At 39.4% G+C, this 12,758-nt stretch overlaps 1 protein-coding gene across 4 annotated transcripts in view; it reads right to left on the reverse strand.

The window, feature by feature from the left end:
* LOC124798011 (BLOC-1-related complex subunit 8 homolog) overlaps positions 1-12,758 on the reverse strand; it is a 130,503-nt gene that overhangs the window by 95,326 nt on the left and 22,419 nt on the right. The window lies entirely within an intron of this gene.

Genomic DNA, 12,758 nt, shown 5'->3' on the forward strand with positions numbered 1-12,758 from the left:
ACACCGCCTTAACAAAACACTGTCCGTGTGGGCGAGGGGGTTTGTGTGATCCAATGAAATGGAGGGCTATGCCGGCGGTTGTGTAACTACCAGCAGGGCCTCCCAAGCCGGACAGGTCTCCATAGAGGATCCAGACAAAGTGTGTCTCACAATGTCCTGTCTAGTGTCGTGTCCTGTCCTGTCCTGTCCTGTCCTGTCCTGTCCTGTCCTGTCCTGTCCTGTCCTGTCCTGTTGTATCCTATACACTCCCTTCCTTTCCTTTTCCTTCTTGTGATTGTGTGGCAGCAGACACAGTCCCCTAATGTGGACAGTGGAAGATCCTTGGAAACCAGGACAACATTGATGCACATAGACCTTACTGCGAAGGGATGGATAGCGTTCTGTAGTTGTGGTGAAGACAAGGGGTAAGGCCCTGAAATAAAACCTTGGTTGGTGTCCAGGCCATGAGGTGGCAGACCCGCCAGGACACTCGGAGGCTGTGGGCTGATAACCCGCACCACCAAAAAAACACATATCACAGAAACTAAAAGGAGAAACAGCCGGATGGGTCTTAAGGATATGACCCTTGGCCTGAAAAGGAAAACCCATATTGGTTTTTGGAATGTAAAGACTTTGAGAGAGGCAGGGAGGCTAAGACAGGTCGAAAAAGAGATGGAGAACTATCGACTAGATATATTAGGACTAAGTGAAATAAGGTGGCCAGAATCTGGGGAATTCCAAACACAAAATGACGGAGTGTTGCTGTATGCGGGTCAGACAGGTGAAGACGTGATGCATAGGAATGGTGTAGGACTCTTACTAACCAAAAAGCAGCAAGAAGAGCTTACTGGAGTGGAAACCAGTCTCAGAACGGATAATAACCGCATGCTTTAAAACAAAAGTGCGATATGTCACTGTAATTCAATGCTATGCACCTACTGAAATGGCTAAAAGAGAATTAAAAGATGCACTTTATACACAGCTTAACAGAGTCCTTAGACAAACAAATTCTAGGGATATAAAAATTTTAATGGGTGACTTCAACACAAAAGTTGGTTCAGAAAATGAAGGGCTTGAACATATCATGGGCGTGCATGGCATGGGGATCAGGAATGTAAATGGTGAACTGTTGATAGACATGTGCGCTGAACATGACCTAGTCATTGGAGGCACGTTTCCACATTGTAACTGCCATGAGATAACACATTACTGAAAATCAAAGAGACCACATAGTCATAAGCTGCAAGTTCCGACACTCTCTGTTAGATGTCAGAAATAGAAGAGGAGCAGACTTTGGAAGTGACCACCACCTAGTTTTGGCGGAATTCAGACTGAAGATAGTGGCAAATAGAACCAAGCTCAATCACAGGGGCAAGACAATATATGTGGCAAGGTTAAAAGACCAACAGAACAAAGAAACATTTGCCCTTGAACTACAAAACAGATACCAGGTCTGCTCTGAAGAAAACTTTATGGAATAGGGAATTGAAACAGGTTGGCAAAAAATCAAAGACTGTTATTTAGACGTGGGAGGAAAAATCTTAGGATTTAAAGCACATCAAAAGAAGGAATGGATCTCCGATGCTACATGGAATGAAATCAGCCACAGAAAAGAACTAAAACTGAAGTTAAATTTTTGTAAGACAAGAGCGAAGAAGAGTGAAGTGCAATAAAGTCTACACAGAGGCAAACAAAAAAGTGAAAATATGGCTACATCGAGATAAAAGGAAATGGATAGATGAGCAAGCAAAATTAGCAGAAGAGGCAGCAAGAGAAGGAAATATGAAACAGCTCTACAATATTACCAAATGGTTGTCAATGAAGAACTTCAGACATGAAGGACCAGTTAAGAGCAAGGATGGGGTGATGCTTACAACCCAACAGGCACAGCTACAGAGATGGGAGGAGCACTTCAAGGAACTGTTAAATTGTGAAGACAACCAAGAGGAACAGGTAAGAGATATTCCAGACGAAGTCGAAGAAGATCAAGATATAAATTTGCAGTGCCCCGCAATGGACAAAATTAGGATGGCCTTGAAAACACTAAAAAATGCAAAGGCTCCAAGCCTAGACAACATAGCACCGGAGCTCTTAAAAGCCGATACTGAAAGTACTGTTAAAATGCTACATCCTTTGCTGAAGCATATTTGGCTTGAAGAGAAATCTCCAAAGGAGTGGAAAAATGGTTTGGTGGTAAAGCTCCCAAAAAAGGGAAATCTGTCAGACTGTAACAACTGGTGTGGTATTACACTGTTGTCAGTGCCCAATAAGGTCCTCACCAGAATTATTTTAAACAGAATTAAAAAATCCCTTGAAAAGCAACTGCGTAAAGAACAGGCAGGTTTTAGGGCACAACACAGTTGTGTTGATCTTATTAACACTCTTTATCATTTTAGAGCAAAGCAAAGAATTCCAAGCAACCATGTACCTGGCATTCATTGACTTTCAAAAGGCCTTCGATTCCGTGAAACAAAGCGCTCTGGCAGGTGTTGCGGAAGTATGGCATACCACAGAAGATCTTAAACATCATAAAAGATGGCTACAAATGTTGCGTACTCCACAAGGGAAATATGACAGAGCCCATAAAAGTAACAACTGGAGTCCGGCAGGGTTGCATTTTTATCACCAACACTTTTTCTACTTGTTCTAGACTCTGTTATGAGAAGAGTCACAGCAGGCAGGAGACAAGGAATCCAGTGGGGGATCCATGAACGTCCGGAGGATTTGAATTTTGCAGACGACATAGTTTTATTAGCTCAAAGGCTGAGTGATATGCAAGCTAAATTAAACTTGCTGAAAGTAGAAGCAGAGACTCATGGCCTCAAGATAAATACAGGCAAAACAAAGGAAATGAGAGTAAATTCATGGAACATATGTAATGAGGAGCTCTGGCGAATAACAAACCAGATACCTACAAAAGACCATATACGAGAGAGAAAGTGGGGTTGGTTGGGGCACACCTTGAGAAAACCAGATGGAGCCATCAAGAAAAAAGCATTGGAATGGAATCCCCAGGGAACAAGGAAGAGAGGAAGGCCAAGGGGCACATGGAAGAGGACAGTGGAAGGGGAAGCAAAAAGAGTTGGCAAGACCTGGGCAGAATTGAGGCAAATGGCCAAAGACAGAGACGGATGGCGGGTTCTCCTGGATGTCCTATGCCCCCAAAGGGGCCAAAGGAATTAAGTCAAGTCATGCTGTGTCCATTTCCTTGCCTTCTATGTTACCACACAGTTTACACTTGTGTTCGTGGTACTTTACTTCTTGATAACTTACTTGTGTGATTCTCATTTTAGCATGAAGTTAACCTTTATTTGTATTTCAATTGAATAAGTACTTACCATAGCTTCCTACCGATAGATAAGTTTATATCCTTGTTGTCGTATTACTACACCTTTCCGACTTTGTTACAGCTATAAAAAATTTTTGTTCACATATATGTACATGAGCTGTGGCATCATGTTATATTATGCTCCACTACCTTGTGTTCTATAATATTGTTATATGTATTGTTATATTACAATTACCCCACATATTTCCCAGTGTAAAGATTTGCTGAGACATTTATCTTAATTGATCGCATTTTTACATTTTCAATTGTTGATACTTTTGTGCTCTTAAATGATAGCATTTGTATGTTGGTCACCTATCAAAGTTTAGATCTGTCCAAGGAAATGGTAGAATTATGCTTGTCATGTTAATTGCACTTATTTTAGTTTCACCTGGGTCACTATATAATTTATTCATTTTATGCCATAGGGAATAATTATATCACAATGCTTTAATATTCTATAATGGATGATTTATACATACTTAGTTGTTTGATGGTATCTACTGAATCTACACACTGTACATTCCAGTTTGTCAGTGTCCATGGTACCTGCAGCCAACCCCTCCTCCCTCCCCTGCCATCCATACTTCAATGTTCCATTATTTCTAAAACTGTATTGTGTGTAAATATTCTATAGCTACTGTAATTTGAACCTGCACCCTCAGCCCACCTCCCTTATCTTGCCTGCTGTGTCTATACAAAACATTTTCCAGTTGCCTGTGCTCCTGTTATGTTTGCGCCATACCCAACTCTTTTTTTTTTTTTTAGATGCACGTCACATTTGGTGCTTTGCAAAGCAACATGTGTTAGGTATCGGGTATCTTGCATGGCATTTTTGCTGTTTTGGCATGTATACACCATGACAAAACAGAAATAAAGAGTAGCAGAGTAAATACAAAAACTTACCTATCATACATATAGTAATAAGAATGTATGAAGGATACTGATAGAAAGCTTAATTCAGTTTTCAAATGTTCCTTTGCAAAAGAAAACCTAGGAGAATTGTCTCACTTCAATCCTTATAGCACTGAAAAGATGAGTGAAATTAAAAAACAGCTGAAATCAGTATAATTCAACAAAGCTCCAGTGCCCAATGGAATCCCTATCAGACTGTATACTGAATTTGTGGCTGAGTTAGACTCTCTTCTAAATATAATCTGTCATACAACAAACAATGTTATCTACAAAACTACCATCCAATATCCTTCACATTCATTTGTTGTAGAATATTAGAACATACTCTGAGCTCAAACATAATGAAGTATCTGGAACAGAACGACCACCTCCACGCCACCACGCATGGATTCCGAAAACACAATCATGTGCAACCCAACTCACACTTTTCTCACATGACATACTGAAAGCCTTGGATCAAGGCAGTCAGGTAGATGTGTCATTTCTTGATTTCTGAAAAGCATTTGACTCAGTAGCACACCTAAAAGTACAATGATATGGGGTGTCAAATGAAATTTGTGACTAGACTGAGGACTTTTTGGTGGGGAGGACACAGCACGTTATCTTAGACGGAGAGTCATGATCAGATGTGGAAGTAACTTTGAGTGTGCCTCAGGAAAATGTGTGGGGACACTTGCTGTTCACGTCATATATTAATGGCCTTGCGGGCAATATTAATAGTAACCTCAGACTTTTTGCAGATGATGCAATCATCTATAATGAATGTCTGAAAGAAGCTGCATAAATATTCAGTCATATCTCAAAAAGATTTCAAAGTGATGCAAAGATTGGCAAGTTTTCCCATGACTAATATACCAATGAGTCGTGTAACATTTTGTGGGATTATGAAATGGAATGACAACATAGGCTCAGTCATGGGTAAAGCAAGTGGCAGACTTCAGTTCATTGGTAGAATATTGGAGAAGTGCCATCAGTCTACAAAAGAGATTGCTTACAAATCACTCATGTGACCAGTTCTAGAATATTGCTCAAGTGTGTGGGACCTGTACCAAATAGGACTAATGGGGAATATTAAACAGATCTGCACAAGTGGTTGTTTGATTGTAATGTAGCACATTACGCAAAGGTTTGTCAGAAATAAAATGTTTTATTTCTGACAAACCTTTGCGTAATGTGCTACATTTTATCCACTTAAAAGACAACTTGGTATGAGGTTCTAACACACAATGAACAAATTTTGTAACAAAAATTTTTGAAGGAATGTAAAAGTACAGTTTCCATTTCTTGTAAAAAAAAATAAAAAATTAAAAAAATAAAAAAAATAAAAAACCACCCTCTGTTTTTTTCTCAAATATTACAATATGAACCACGACAGCAGATATTTTCCATGTACATGCACTATGTTACAGACCAGACGATCACAGTAAAGTCTGTTGAAACCAGTTGTCAACAATATAGAGGTATTTGTGTGATCTTGGCTATAGAAAATTTGTTACCAGCAAACAAGTATTACAGGATACTTTGGGGACTCAAATTGGAATCCCTGGAGAGAAGGTAATTTTCTTTTTGAGAAACACTACTGAGAAAATTTAGGGAACTGGCATTTGAAGCTGACTAAGAGAATGATTTACAGCCACCAATATACATTTCATGTAGGGACCACAAAGATAAAACACGAGGAATCAGGTTCATACAGAGATATATGGACAGACATTTAGTCATTTTTCTGTCACTCTATTTGTGAGTCAAAGTAGGGATGAAAAAGACTAGTAGCAGTACACAATACCTTCCACCATGCACCTATGGTGGCCTGCTGAGTACATTACGTCATGCAGATATAGATGCAGTCTTGGTAACAATGTTTATGATTTGATGAGATCCTTCTTGTCAATGGGAGAAATCAAAGAAGCCTTTATTAGTTTAATTGTTGCCCTAAGAATAGAAGGCATTTAATCTCCCGCTATGCATCTTCCTGGTTCTAGTAAGTCCTGGTTTTTTTTTCCCATTAACACTGTAGCATTTCCTTTATCTGTCAGAAGAATTAGAATGTCTTTATCACAATTTAAATCTCTGAGAGTTCTCATCTCGCCTTTTGTTAAGTTAGTGCTCGGTGTTTTCTCCTAAGCAAGCTGATGCTATACATATTTCACCTGGAGCTGATGCAGGAAAAAAACTGATTCCAGCTTCAATAGCAGCAACAATGTCTTCCATTGGTATTCTAGAAGGTGAAACCGCATAGTTTCCTCTTTGGGAAGCATGTCACATCTATTTCCATCTTAGACAGAAAGACAGAACACTGTCAATGTATTAATAACAGTATGACTCACATCTCAAGCTAGGGAAGCTACACTCTTTTCTGTAGTCTGTTGAAATTCCCCTCCTGTCCATTAACTGACACTATAGAATCTACTTCTTTGGTTCAGTACATTAAACAATTGACCTTGTCCTGAATATCGCAACACAACTTATTACAGAGGAAAGTGTGTAGCTCCATTAACTTACAGTTCACAGGTCACATCGTGTGCGATGGATGCCCTCTGACAGCAGCGATGACTGTATGCGATCACAGATCCAATGTGCAGCTGCTGAAATGAAGTTTCTCTTCACCCTCACAAAATGTGGTATTGTCAAGATGCACCTGCATTGCAGCAAAAAGATTATAGGACTAAGTAAATGAGATCTCTTCTTCCACATGCCTTCCAAAAGTTTAACTTCTCTTAATAGATCCTTCCCATAAAGGTGTTTGATCATGGAATGCAGGCTTTTGCTTCAGTTTTGATTCCTGTCTCATCCATCAGTGACTGGACATCAGTGACTGGACATCACTGACAGCCTTTACATGTCATTAACCTTTTGTTGGGTTATGTGAAAGATCCTTCAATAATATTCTGCTATGCTAGTCACTGAAGTCTTCACACATTGCTCTCTTGACAGTCAAACGCATTTCACTCAGCGTCTATCTATAGCTCTCTGCTTTGTTTTACACTGATTATGTGGTGGTCTTATTTCTTTACAAGTTTTTTACAATGACCGTTATACCATGGAGGGTTCTTCTCATCATGAACTGTTCTACTAGGTACATCAAGTGCTTGGTCAAGTATTCTTTTAAACTTGAGTCACAATTCTTCTACATGCTTCTCTCCAGAGCTAAATGTTTCAAATTCCATGTACATGTATTATGTTACATAGGTTGTTGAGCATATAAACCCTTCTACTTGTACCTTAGTAACCATTGTTGCTACAACTGCCTTATGGTCACTGTTACTAATTTCAATGTAGACATCCTCAAAGATGTCAGATCTGTTTTTTGCCATTACAGCAACTATATTTCCAACATCAGCGGTAGTTTGCATAGAAGGTATTTGGTAATGTTTCACAGGATGTCTTGTCACTTCAACCACTAAAAAAACTGCAATTATCCCAATTTTCTGTTGCACGGCAAAAGACTTCTCTGATGATTAAATAATGAAGGAAAATTATTTGCTAGCAAACTGAGGTTTTCTCTAAAATTTTTGATTACATCAGAAGGTGAGTCTGATGGTGAATAGAAGGATCCAATTGCATTCTGTAACTTCAGTGATATATGCTTGGGAGGGGAAGAAAGGATACAGGGGAGGGGACGGGGGAGGGGGGGGGGTTGTCTGATCTGAATCTTAACCAAAAATAGATTCAGTTGTAAGTTTATGCCCACCACTGATACTGAATGTTTCCCCAAATAATCTTGCCTGCAGCTTCAATTTCTATCTCAAAGGGTTTGTGTTTCTTATCTACTGCAACAAATACACCACCTCCATTTCCCATTATAGCCTATGCTTCCAATACATGCTTAAAAATTTCCCGAAAGTTTTACTTCTGTCAACATCAAGTTTTAACCAGTTTTCTGTACCAAGTACTGTGTGAGCTTCACTGCTTTTTATGAGTGCTCCAAGCTCTGGCACTTTATTGTGAATGCTTTAGCAGTTAACTCTTAGGATTTTAATGCTCTCATCAGTAAGGGATACTTTTTAAAATCCTACACTGATACTTCTGGGTCTCCTACAGTTATCATTAACTGGGCAGGATGGAGAGTCATCTAACTTTAAAAAAATCTTTGTGTGCAACCCAGACACAGTCAGCTACCTGGTTAGCAAGCTCTGATGTGTAGTGCACACCCGACCCATCAAGGGGTACCTTACATTCGCAAACCTATGGTCTAAAGTCTAGGAAGTCACGACATAGCTTGTCACAACCAGGAACAATGCTGCTGATTGTGAGCATCATTGAAACTCCATGAGTAAGGCTGGTATTCTCAACTTCCCTGTCAGTCACAGGAATGATCCAAATATTATCTCACATCCCAGATGGCACGCACCATTGCCCCAACAGGTGCTACAATCTGCAGTTGGTTACACCCTGTTCCCTCAATGAGTTCTTCAGCATGTTGAATGCATATACATTGAATACATATGGTGCTCCTTCCCAACCCTTGCTGCCGTTTCCCTATGGTGTACCATTATTCACCTTATGTTTGGACCACATGTGCTTAACAGACTCCAACCCTTTTGTGTTTGCCTCTCCTTGACACATGACTCAGCATGTTTCCCAATACATTAAGTGGGTCTCACTGGCTCAGTTTAAGTTTCGGTGAAAGACAGCATTTCAAACTTACTAGTTAGGGGGACGTTTGTAATATCAGGAATTGCCCCTAGTCCTTGCCTCACCTGTACAGGATACCTAGACCTACCACTGACATGCCACTCAGCCATTCATGTTCAAGAGGACATGTAGTGATAGACCCTGTATTTCCTGCAGAAGAGACAGTATCCACAAGAGAGGACAGTAGTTGAGACACCTTTGGTACCTCTGATACATGACTCTTTGGTGGCCTCCCAACACACCTATTCACAGCAGCTCTCAATCACTTGACAGTAGTCAGTGTTAATTTCCAGGTGCTTATGAACTGAAACTAACTCATCCTGTGCCTGAGTTGGCCTGCATTATGCCTGGCACAATATTTTACAGAACAAGAAAAAAACTATCTTTAACTTAAGCTTTCTGATCATCTTTTAATTAAAGAGTCCAATCTGCTGCAATTATTACCACTAGTCTATCAGAACTGAAGTCATTAACAGCCAAAATGAGACATCCATTACAACAGAAAAAATTGGTACAAAATTTACTATTGCTCTGAAAGTCTTTTACAGCATAAACAAAAGAATGACAGAATATAAAATTTAAATCACACTTATCAGGCACATGCAGTCCACCACAATGGAAAACCCTGAAGTCAGTTTACATATGTAAAAGTATGTGCAAAACTGCATGGATTTCTTACTTCGCTGATTTTGACACACACCCTACACTTGCATGCCAAAGATAAACACGGCGGTGTCACTTTACCACAGTCAAAAATGCAAAAATTGTGGAGCAGCAATGGGGCACATCTTCCACATGTGGCAGCTATCAAACCTTGATGAGATTTCAGAGTCATGCAAGGATTGGCAACTTGCTTTAATGCTCAGAAATTTAAAACTGTGTACATCACAAATTGAAAAAAAAAACATAGTATCCTATGATTCCAGTATCAATGATTCATACTGGAATCAATCAATTCACACAAGTATCTGGGTATAACGAATTATTGTGTACCCAGGACAGCAGCTGGTCAAATATTTATCATGGAAGATCACCAAACAGCTGTACATATTTGAGATATTGTTTTATTTTATTTTGACTACCAGTTTCAGCGTTTCAGTATGCCATCTTCAAGCCCCATATGTATTTCATAGATAGACATTCAGATGTATCGATATTAGCATAGTGGAGCCATCAGTGTCTGGATATTGTGAATTCACTTTTTGAGTGTTTCCTTTGAAGACTTGACAACAACTAGAAGGGAGTACTCGAAAACAAAGTCATGATGTCCAGACACTGATGGCGCCGGTACGCCAATATCGATACATCTGGATGGGGCTTGAAGATGGCATACTGAAATGCTGAAACTGGTAGTCAAAATAAAATAACATCTCAAATATTTAGGGCTGTTTGGTGATCTTCCTTGATAAATAGATAGAGCGCATGGCAGCACTTGGTTCACTGGCTAAACATTGGTAAAATGCAATCAATCTACAAAGGAGACCGTTTACGATACACTTTTGTGTCCCATCTTAAAATATTTCTCAAGTGTGTGGGAACCATACTGAATACAACTAACAGGGAGTACTGAACGCATGCAAAGAAGGGCAATGTGAATGGTCAGAGGATTGTTTCACCCATGAGAGAGTGTCACTGAGATGTTGAAAAACATGAACTGGCAGGCACTTTAAGATAGATGCCAATTATCCCACAAAAGCCTATTACAAAGTTTACAGGTTCAGCATTAAGTGATGATTCCAGGAATAGATTAGTACATCCTATGTATCACTATCATAGGGATTAGACTAATTACAGTACACACTGATTCATTTAACACACCATTTTTCCCATGGCACATATGCAAATGGAACACAAAAAAGCCCTAATAAGTAATAAAATAGGAAATATCCCCTGTCATGCATTCAACAAGATTTGCAGAGTGTATATGTAGCTGCAGATGCAGAAAGAGAATCATTGTAGAAGACCCAAAATTACTTCTCTACTTTGGTTATGATTGTTGGGCAGTAACTTAAACCTCCTGCAATTTATGAGCAATGTGTGCAACTTAAGGAAAAGACAGATTACTGCTTACCATAAAGATGACAAGTTAAGCTGCATATAGGCACAGTTAAAAAACATTTATGCATTGATTTTTGGCCACAAGCTTCATCAGAAAAAGACAGACAGACAGACACACACACACACACACACACACACACACACACACACACACACACACATTCATTCACACAAGCAAGCACACCTAACACAGAATTCTGGTCAAGCTGCCTGAGATGGTTGTCATGTGTGCATAACATATGTGTTTTTGTTTGGGGTTGTTTTGGGGGAGGAGACCAGACAGCGAGGTCATTGATCCCATCAGATTAGGGAAGGATGGGGAACGAAGTCGGCCATGCTCTTTAAAAGGAACCATCCCGGCATTTGCTTGGAGCGATTTGGGAAAATCATGGAAAACCTAAATCAGGATGACCAGACATGAGATTGAACCATCGTCCTCCCGAATGCGAGTCCAGTGTGCTAACTACTGTGTCAGTGTCACCTTGCTCAGTGTGTTTTTGTGAGAGAGGAAAATTGAATTGGACGGAGGGGGCGGGGAGGGGGGGGGCAGTGGCAGCTTATGAGACATCTTGATTACCATATGATTTTTGAAGACTGGAATGAAAAATGAAGCTGTTCTGTTTAACTTTACCAATGGCTTAAATTATGGCTCAAGATTGATTCAACCTGGACATCAAAGAATGGAATGCAGTATCTAAACATTTCAGAGTGCATTTCGGTTATCAGCATTCACACAGACTATCAAAAGAATGGACCACCACCACCACTGAGGAATCTCGGCAAGAAAGTTGCAACACTGATGGTGTACTGGGTGGTTATCTGTTAACATCAGAAGTTTCTTGCTACACTCACTTGCGTTATAGTAATGGACTTTGTGCTCAGTATTATTTCATGGCTTCCTTTATTATCTGATAACTGTGAGGGTTGGATGCAGACTTATTAATGTTGACTGCATACCTTCACTTCCCATTTACTTCAGCCGTGGCCAATAGTGAATGATACATGTTTCACTGTGGGTCACAGGGTTGCAAAAAACAGTTCAGTTTGCTTGTTGAAGCCCACATTATGATATATGTTAAATCCCATCTTGTGATTGCTGTTGTGTGACACATTTCAATAAAGTAAGCAAGTATAATGTTAGGAGTACACAAAAATTGTTAAGTTACTAAGGTAAAATGAAAGTGCTTGATAACATCCATTCTGGTGTTCCTGCCCACAGTGTTATGGCAGTAGTGCTAAATTGCAATAAAACTTTGTGTTTTTTTGCTAAAATAGGATGATTTACCTGGAAAACAGAGACAGATCACTACACTAAAACTGACCACCATTGAGATGGCACAATATGTGTAACAGAAAAGTGTGTGGTGAAAGCTTCAGTGCAGACATCTCAGTTTGTAAAGAAGACTGTTTTAGAAGAGGGAAATTTGTCATCAGACTTCTCAACTTTACTGACATTAAGCTGGATTATCAAAAGCATTGCTTTACACTAAATGAGATATGATGACAAGCAATGAAAGAATAATGTATGAGAGAGTCTCAAATACAAATATGTACTCCTTCCAAGCCATTATCAACAAATTTTGACAATGAAAATATTGGCTTGTTATCAACATCAGGTAGTAGCACCTCTCTTGCTGCTTTGGACCTTAACTTTGTAGATCAAGACAACAGCATAAAATAATGGGTAAAATAGGTTGTATTCTACAATAAATGTCACATTTAAATTTCCAGTACAGTGCAAACTTTTATTTTGAATAAGCGCATAAACATTTTTGTGCATTAGTGTATATATCAAGCTTTTGTTGTGTTAATCTTTGAACATGTACTGCAACTTTAGTATGGT

Source organism: Schistocerca piceifrons, chromosome 5 (genome assembly GCF_021461385.2).
Source record: "Schistocerca piceifrons isolate TAMUIC-IGC-003096 chromosome 5, iqSchPice1.1, whole genome shotgun sequence".
Lineage (NCBI taxonomy): Eukaryota > Metazoa > Arthropoda > Insecta > Orthoptera > Acrididae > Schistocerca > Schistocerca piceifrons.